The following is a 9362-nucleotide window of genomic DNA, read 5'->3' as shown; positions in this document are numbered from 1 at the left end:
ACCAAATTAGGGAAAGTTACACATGCCTGGGTTAACTGGCCAGAGCATGTCTTTCAAAATCCTAAATGGGAGAATGATTAAAATTGAAATGTTTGTTTGTTTGAATGTGGTGAGATAGGAGAAATATCTCTCTATAGAGATAAGCTATGTCTATCTACTGTATAAAAGATTTGATTTTTAGATGGCTTGTACGAGGCCCAAGCTTGAGGCTTTTTTGATTAATTTTATTGACTCTGGGAGATGACTCCACTGGAAATTAACTTAAAGCCCAAGATTAAGGCTGACTCTGACTAAGGATAGACAGATTGAGACCTAGACTCTGCTAAGGAGGAAAATTATTGGAGATTTAAAGATAAAGGTGACGGAGACTGTCCATGTCTCTCATTCCAAAAGGTGAACTCAATACTGAGATTGAGACATTCTTAGCTTGTTTAAAGTCTGGTTTTAAGAATAGAAGAAACTCACCAGGGTAGGCTAAAAGGTGACTAAAGACCTGTTCTTATGTTTATAAGAAACCTGATGGGTCCTTGTATACAAGCTCACGAGAAAGCTGGGAATGCTTTTAAGAAGCCTGTGGATCCTTGTACAAAGCCCAAGAGGAGGCTAATCGAGGGTCATCGAGGGTCCTTATTATAGCACAAGAGAAAGCTATGTGGTTTTGAACTTATTTTGGCTCTAAGAAAATGGGTAAGAGGTTTCACCGGGAATAATTCCTCTTGGGTGGATGTATCCTATTTTGGTTCGAAGGCTTTTTCAAGATGTTTCACCAGGACTAATTCATCTTGAGGTTTGAACTAAAGATCTCTAATTAGGGAAGAGCCTTCACCAGGAAGACATTCTCAATCCTAGGCCATAGTCCTATAATATATATAGTTTATTTGTCCTAAGGTTTACACTCAGACGTAGTTCTAAGCAATATATATACAGTTTATATCTGACAGTAATTTAAATGAAGACTATACATTGAAAGCTATAAAGCCTAACCTGGATGGAGTGGAGGCCTTTGAAGATGTATGTACAGAGCCTTACCAGTAGCTTTATTATTTATTGGCAACAGTTGAAGGTTGAATTGTAAATAGTTGAATATTTTATTTAAAACAGAAGAAGTGAAGATGGACACTAGGTCACATAGGTATCTGAAGAGTTTCACCGGGAATAATGCCCTTCAAATACCAGAAGAATGTTTTGAAAACAGAGAGAAGATTTTGTAAATACAATTTTGAAAAACAAACTATGAAAAGAAAGAAGGTGTTGGATCTTACACTCTAATAGAGGCCCAGAGATTTACTGTTTATGAGAAACAGTTGAATGATACAAGGTTTTGTTGTTTGAAAACCTTGATCGTCTGTTTAATCGGAGATTGAAAACAGTTTTGAAAAAAAGATAAAAATTAACTTAATTATGATCAAGGCAAAGCCTATACTTAATTAAGACCTAAGTGATTAGGGTTTGATCAAAATATTTACAAGAGATTAGGTTTTTCTTTTAAAATCAAATGAAAAACTATATTTAAAATATTAAAACCACTTAAAAATAAGTCATTTTAAACCTAATAAAAGTATATGAAATAAATATTATTTTTGTGATTTTTTGGGATATTCATAAAATACATATATTAAATGAGAAGTGTTCAAAAGATGAAGTTAAAATGAATTAATTTGATAGATTAAATGATTAAATGAAGTTGTGAAGAATTTGAAGAAAACAAGTGTTTAAAAAAAAAAGAGTTTTGGCCCTTGGAGGGTTTGAACTCACGCCCTTCTGGTTCTCAGCTCAAAACAACACCACTAGACCAAGCGCCAGTTGGTGATTATGAAGCATGTTCAGTTGGTTATGTTCTAAAACAAGTTGAAAACTATTGAAAAATAAAAGAATCAAAAAGTCGGGGGCGAGGGGGATTCGAACCCTAGGCTAGAGGCATGAGAGGACTAAGAGCGCATGTGAGGCCACTAGGGCAAACGATGAATTCGTTTAGGAAACGCCTATCACTCAAAATATAATAAACTTTACCCAGAAATTTGAATTATGCGCACCACAGCCTTGGTCGTCTTCAACCTCAAGCTTGAAGAATTTGAAATTTCTAACTTGCTCAATTCTCAACCAAACAGGATGATGTAAACATCAAACTTGTCTAATTTCTCTCACGATCTCAAATATGTAACTAACATAGATTTATATCAACTACATCTATTGAATTATCTAAAATACGTGAAGAACCCTAAAATTTGAAAATTAAATTAAATGACTATACTAAAAGATAAATAGATGATGATAGAGGGTTTTTAATCCTCTTATGATGCTGAATGAAATGGTATCGAGTTTTAACAAAAAGAGTGTGTAAATTAAAGAGGTGGGGTTCAAAAACTTACCTCTGAAACTGAAGGTCGTGATGATGATGGAGAGCCTCTGGCTTTGAGTGAATGATTGTAAAAGCTTCCTGGGACCTTGATGATGCTATCTAGGCACTTAGATTGCTTTGAAAACCCCTGAGATGATCTACTCAACCCCTCTTGCTTGAGCTTCAAGTAGGAATTGAAGATGATGATTCTGCACCTACAGATGAGCTGCGACCATCTGAATAGCTTCACTACACCCTAAGGAACGAGTATGAATGCTTGGACTTGTTTGACACCCTCTGAATTGTTCTACAGACCTCCAACTGCTTAAGCTCCAAAGTGAAAGTGACTATGGTGTTTCTCCACTTACAGAAGTGATCCAGGTGCTTGGATCACTTCTAATGAACCTCCTTGAGATGTTAGAAGGCTTACTTTCAAAAGAATAGCCTTGGTTTGAAGAATTCTATTCTTTTTGCCAAATAACTCTTGAAAACCATAAGCATGAGGGAGAGAAGGAGAAAGCAAGAATTATAATTGCTTTGGTGTGTCTAATACTGAGGAGGGCACTTGTATTTATAGGCAAAGATCTCTGTACAGATTGAAGAGAGTAAGCTTGCTTAGTGAGGTAGCTTTGGTTTCTTGGCCATGAAGAAATTCAAGGAATCTTGCAAATGTGATGATGGCAAACTCGGGCTATCTTCCTATCCATTGATCTCTTGTGTGTTAGAACAAGATTTGTTCTGATCAATATTCTTAGTTTTGATGATAACAAGGATATGAATTTTGTGTGAGATAATGTGGTACTCTAATACATTGCAATTTCCCTTTCAGGAAATATATAAAGAGTATGCACAAATCAGCGCTCAGAAGCTTTGTCTCAGAAGGTTCAGCATGCAACATCAGAACATGGTCTGGCAAGACATCAGAAGATGGTCAAGGCAGAATCAGAACATGGGTCTATGGAAGCATCAGAAGAACTTGAGATCAGAAGCAGAAGCACTGAAGTTCTCATGGTATCACGCTCAGAAGCACTTCAAGGTCAGAAGACAAGAAGATGCTATGCACCAAGCTGTTTGACTCTGATGATATTCAAATATTTTATTCACAAACATCAGATCAGAAGAAAGTACAGGTGGCAGGCTACGCTGACTGACAAAAGGAACGTTGGAAGCTATTAAAGGCAACGTCAGTAGACACAGCGTGAACAAGGCTCGAGGTAGTTGACAAAAGCGTGAAACATTAAATGCAATGCTGTACGGAATACGCAAAGCATTAAATGCACCCAACGGTCATCTTCTCAAACGCCTATAAATATGAAGTTCTGATGAGAAGCAAGGTTACCAATTCTGAACGAAATTATTCTGAAAGACTTGCTGAAACGCTGTTCAAATTCAAAGCTCAGAAACTTCATCTTCATCAAAGCTCACTACATTGCTGTTGTAATATATTAGTGAGATTAAGCTTAAACGTTAAGAGAAATATCACTGTTGTGATTATAGCTTTTAAGAAGCATTGTAAAACTCTTATTTGATTACATTAATTTGTAAGTAACTAGAGTGATCAAGTGTTGATCAGGATACTCTAGGAAGTCTTAGCTTGTGTCTAAGCAGTTGTAATTAGAGTGATCACGTGGTGGTCAGGATACTCTAAGAAAGTCTTAGCTTGTGTCTAAGCATTTGTTCCTGGAGTGATCAGGTTGTGATCAGGATACTCTAGAAGACTTAGTCGCGGACTAAGTGGAAAACCATTGTAATCTGTTGCGATTAGTGGATTAAATCCTCAGGTGAGGTAAATCACTCCGTGGGGGTGGACTGGAGTAGTTTAGTTAACAACGAACCAGGATAAAAATATCTGTGTAATTTATTTTTATCGTTCAAGTTTTTAAGACTACACTTATTCAAACCCCCCTTTCTAAGTGTTTTTCTATCCTTCAATTGGCATCAGAGCGCCGGTTCTAAGGTGCAAGCACTTAACCGTGTTTAGAAAAGATTCAGGAAGAGAAAAACGCTTCAGTAAAAGATGGCTGGTGAAGTTCATACAAATCCAACTGCATCTACATCTGGCTCTGCTGAGCAATACAACGGTAACAATGGTTATACTAGACCACCAGTATTTGATGGTGAAAACTTTGAATACTGGAAAGATAAACTGGAAAGTTACTTTCTTGGTCTGGATGCTGATCTATGGGATCTTCTGTTGGATGGTTACAAACATCCTGTTAAAGCTACTGGTGTAAGGCTCACGAGAAGCGAAATGACTGATGATCAAAAGAAAGATTTCAAAAATCATCACAAATGCAGGACTGTTTTGCTGAATGCTATCTCTCATGCTGAGTATGAGAAGATATCTAACAGGGAAACGGCCCATGACATATATGAGTCATTGAAAATGACTCATGAAGGAAATGCTCAAGTCAAGGAGACTAAAGCTCTTGCTCTAATCCAGAAGTATGAAGCCTTCAAGATGGAGGATGATGAAGACATTGAAAAGATGTTTTCAAGATTTCAAACTCTGACTGCTGGATTGAGAGTTCTCGACAAAGGCTACACCAAGGCTGATCATGTAAAGAAGATCATCAGAAGTTTGCCCAGAAGATGGGGCCCAATGGTGACTGCATTCAAGATTGCGAAGAATCTGAATGAAGTTTCTTTGGAAGAGCTGATCAGTGCCCTGAGGAGTCATGAGATTGAACTTGACGCTAATGAACCTCAGAAGAAAGGTAAGTCTATTGCTTTAAAGTCTAATGTTAAAAAATGCACTAACGCTTTTCAGGCTAGAGAAGAAGATCCTGAAGAATCAGAATCTGAAGAAGAAGATGAACTGTCCATGATCTCCAGAAGGGTAAACCAACTCTGGAAGAGCAAGCAAAGGAAGTTCAGAGGCTTCAGAAGTTCAAAGAAATTTGAACGAGGAGAATCTTCTGGTGACAGAAGATCTGACAAGAAGAAGGCTGTCTGCTATGAGTGCAATGAGCCTGGACATTACAAGAATGAGTGTCCGAAACTTCAGAAGGAGAATCCCAAGAAGAAGTTTCATAAGAAGAAAGGTCTTATGGCAACATGGGATGATTCTGAATCAGAATCAGGATCAGACTCTGAAGGAGAGCAGGCAAACTTTGCGCTGATGGCGACAGAAGATGATGGATCAGAATCTACATCAGAATCAGATTCTGAAGAGGTATTTTCTGAACTATTTAGAGAAGAGTTAGTTTCCAGTCTAACAGAGCTTCTTGAATTAAAAGCTCATCTTAGTATCAAATACAAAAAGCTGAAAAAGCAATTTGAATTTGAAACTAAGAAGCTTGAGTTGGAAAATTCTGAATTAAAAGAAAAAGTTTTAAAATTATCCAATAATGTTGGATCTCCATCTGATTTAGAAAAATACACTCCCAGTCTGAATCATATTCTGAAAGAATATGATTTAAGTTTCAGGAAGTTCTTATCTAGAAGTATTGGCAAAAGTCAGCTAGCTTCTATGATATATGCTGTGTCTGGGAACAAGAGAGTTGGCATTGGTTATGAGGGTGAAATCCCATACAAGCTTGAATCTGTGGATGATATGAAAATATCATACAAGCCTCTGTATAACCAATTTAAATTTGGCCACTCCCATGATATTAAGCACACATCACATGCACAAAGTTTTCACATAACACACACCAAGAAGCATGTGACACAACCTAAGAAATATCATGGAACTAAGAATAAGAAGTATCATACTGTTCCTCCTGCTAAATATTTTGCTAAACCCAAGTTCAGTCAGAACTTGAGGAGAACTAACAAGAAAGGACCCAAGAAATTGTGGGTACCTAAGGAGAAGATAATTTCTGTTGCAGATATCCTTGGCGGCAAAAAGGACAGAAAGCAAAATGTCATGGTACCTGGACTCTGGGTGCTCGCGACACATGACGGGAAGAAGGTCTACATTCTAAGACCTGGTGCTTAAACCAGGTGGAGAAGTCAAGTTTGGAGGAGATCAGAAGGGCAAAATCATTGGCTCTGGAACCATAAGTCTTGGTAACTCTCCTTCCATAACTAATGTACTTCTTGTTGAAGGATTAACGCATAACTTATTGTCCATAAGTCAATTAAGTGACAATGGTTATGATATAATCTTCAATCAAAAGTCTTGCAAGGCTGTAAGTCAGAAGGATGGCTCAATCCTATTTACAGGCAAGAGGAAGAACAACATTTATAAGATTGATCTTTCTGATCTTAAGAATCAGAAGGTGACTTGTCTTATGTCTGTTTCTGAAGAGCAATGGGTCTGGCACAGAAGATTAGGACATGCTAGTTTGAGAAAGATTTCTCAGATTAACAAACTAAATCTGGTCAGAGGACTCCCAAATCTGAAATACAAATCAGATGCTCTTTGTGAACCATGTCAGAAGGGCAAGTTCTCCAGACCTGCATTCAAGTCTAAGAATGCTGTTTCTACCTCAAGGCCGTTAGAACTCTTACACATTGATCTGTTTGGCCCAGTCAAAACATCATCTGTCAGAGGGAAGAAATATGGATTAGTCATCGTTGATGATTATAGTCGCTGGACATGGGTAAAGTTCTTGAAACACAAGGATGAGTCTCATTCAGTGTTCTTTGAATTCTGCACTCAGATTCAATCTGAGAAAGAGTGTAAAATCATAAAGGTCAGAAGTGATCATGGTGGCGAATTTGAGAACAGATTCTTTGAGGAGTTCTTCAAAGAAAATGGTATTGCCCATGATTTCTCTTGCCCCAGAACTCCACAGCAAAATGGAGTTGTAGAGCGAAAGAATAGGACTCTACAAGAAATGGCCAGAACCATGATCAATGAAACCAATATGGCTAAGCATTTCTGGGCAGAAGCAATTAACACTGCATGCTATATTCAGAATAGAATCTCTATCAGACCTATTCTAAATAAGACTCCTTATGAATTGTGGAAGAACAGAAAGCCCAACATTTCATATTTCCATCCTTTTGGATGTGTATGTTTTATTCTGAATACTAAAGATCATCTTGGTAAGTTTGATTCTAAAGCACAAAAGTGTTTCCTTCTTGGATATTCTGAACGCTCTAAAGGCTACAGAGTATACAATACTGAAACATTGATTGTAGAAGAATCAATCAATATCAGGTTTGATGATAAGCTTGGTCTTGAAAAACCAAAGCAGTTTGAGAATTTTGCAGATTTTGATATTGATATATCAGAAGTTGAAGAATCAAGAAGCAAAGCTGCATAAGCTGGCAGTCTCAGAAGAAATGGATCAGAAGATCAAGTTGCTGCATCTTTAGAGAATCTTAGGATTTCTGAAGAACCAACTATCAGAAGATCACCTTGACTTGCCTCAGCTCATTCAGAAGATGTGATCCTTGGAAAGAAAGATGATCCCATCAGAACAAGGGCATTCCTTAAGAACAATGCAGAATGTCAATTAGGTCTTGTTTCTTTGATCGAGCCAAATTCTGTTGATCAAGCTCTAGAAGATCCAGACTGGATAATTGCCATGCAAGAAGAACTAAATCAGTTTACAAGGAATGATGTATTGGACTTGGTTCCTAGACCAAAAGGATTTAACATCATCGGTACTAAGTGGGTTTTCATAAACAAGCTAAGTGAGAAAGGTGAAGTGGTAAGAAACAAAGCCAGACTGGTTGCTCAGGGTTATAGTCAGCAAGAAGGGATTGATTATACAGAAACCTTTGCACCAGTGGCCAGGTTAGAATCTATTCGTCTATTAATTTCTTTTGCCACTCAACACAACATCACTCTTTATCAGATGGATGTCAAGAGTGCCTTCTTAAATGGTTATATAGATGAAGAAGTTTATGTTCACCAACCTCCTGGTTTTGAAGACTCCATGTCTCCAAATCATGTTTTCAAATTAAAGAAATCGTTATACGGATTGAAACAAGCTCCCAGAGCTTGGTATGAACGTTTGAGTTCTTTCCTTCTGGAAAATAATTTCACTAGAGGAAAAGTGGACACTACTCTCTTTTGTAAAACATTTAAAAAGGATATTTTAATTTGTCAAATATATGTTGATGATATTATCTTTGGAACATCTAATGCTACACTTGGAAAGGAGTTTGCTGAGTCTATGCAGGCTGAATTTGAAATGAGCATGATGGGAGAACTCAAGTATTTCCTTGGGATTCAAATCAACCAAACTGCCGATGGAACCTATGTTCATCAAACGAAGTATGTGAAAGAACTTCTGAAGAAGTTTAATCTTTCTGAAAGCAAAGAAACCAAAACTCCTATGCATCCAACATGTGTACTGGGTAAGGATGAGTTTACAGAAGATCTAAAGATTACAACTTAGTAGGATTCTATGATGCTGACTATGCTGGAGATAAAATAGAAAGAAAGAGCACTTTTGGAAGTTGTCAATTTCTTGGAAGTCATCTGATCTCATGGTACAGCAAGAAGCAAGCTACTATTGCCCTCTCAACAACAGAAGCAGAATATGTTGCTGCTGCTGGTTGTAGCACACAAATGCTCTGGATGAGAAGTCAGCTGGAAGATTATCAGATATATGAGAGTAACATTCCTATTTTCTGTGATAATACTTCTGCTATATGTTTATCTAAGAATCCTATTTTACATTCAAAAGCTAAACATATTGAGATTAAACATCATTTCATAAGTGACTATGTTCAGAAGGGTGTTATATCTTTAAACTTTGTGGATACAGACCATCAATGGGCTGATATCTTTACAAAACCCCTTGTTGAAGATAGGTTTAAGTTCATTCTGAAGAATATCAGTATGGATTTATGCCCAGAATGAGAAGATGAGAAGATCTTATGTATGAGTATCTTCTGAAATGAAATTGGATTTTTTTTAAGAAGTTCTGATTGAAATCAATTAGAAATTGTGATTCAGTTATTACTAACGTTTCATTGTCTAAGTTGATTCAGAATCTCTTTAAAAGCAAAACAGCTGTAACTGGCTATCCAGATGGTAAACACGTGTTCACTATTTCTGGACAAGCGTGCGTGCAGTTGAGGGGACGTCTACTTAGGTAACTGTGCAAATCTCGTC

This window comes from Vicia villosa, unplaced genomic scaffold (genome assembly GCF_029867415.1).
Source record: "Vicia villosa cultivar HV-30 ecotype Madison, WI unplaced genomic scaffold, Vvil1.0 ctg.000733F_1_1, whole genome shotgun sequence".
Lineage (NCBI taxonomy): Eukaryota > Viridiplantae > Streptophyta > Magnoliopsida > Fabales > Fabaceae > Vicia > Vicia villosa.
The sequence above is the reverse complement of the archived record's forward strand: the minus strand, read 5'-3'. Positions refer to the sequence as shown.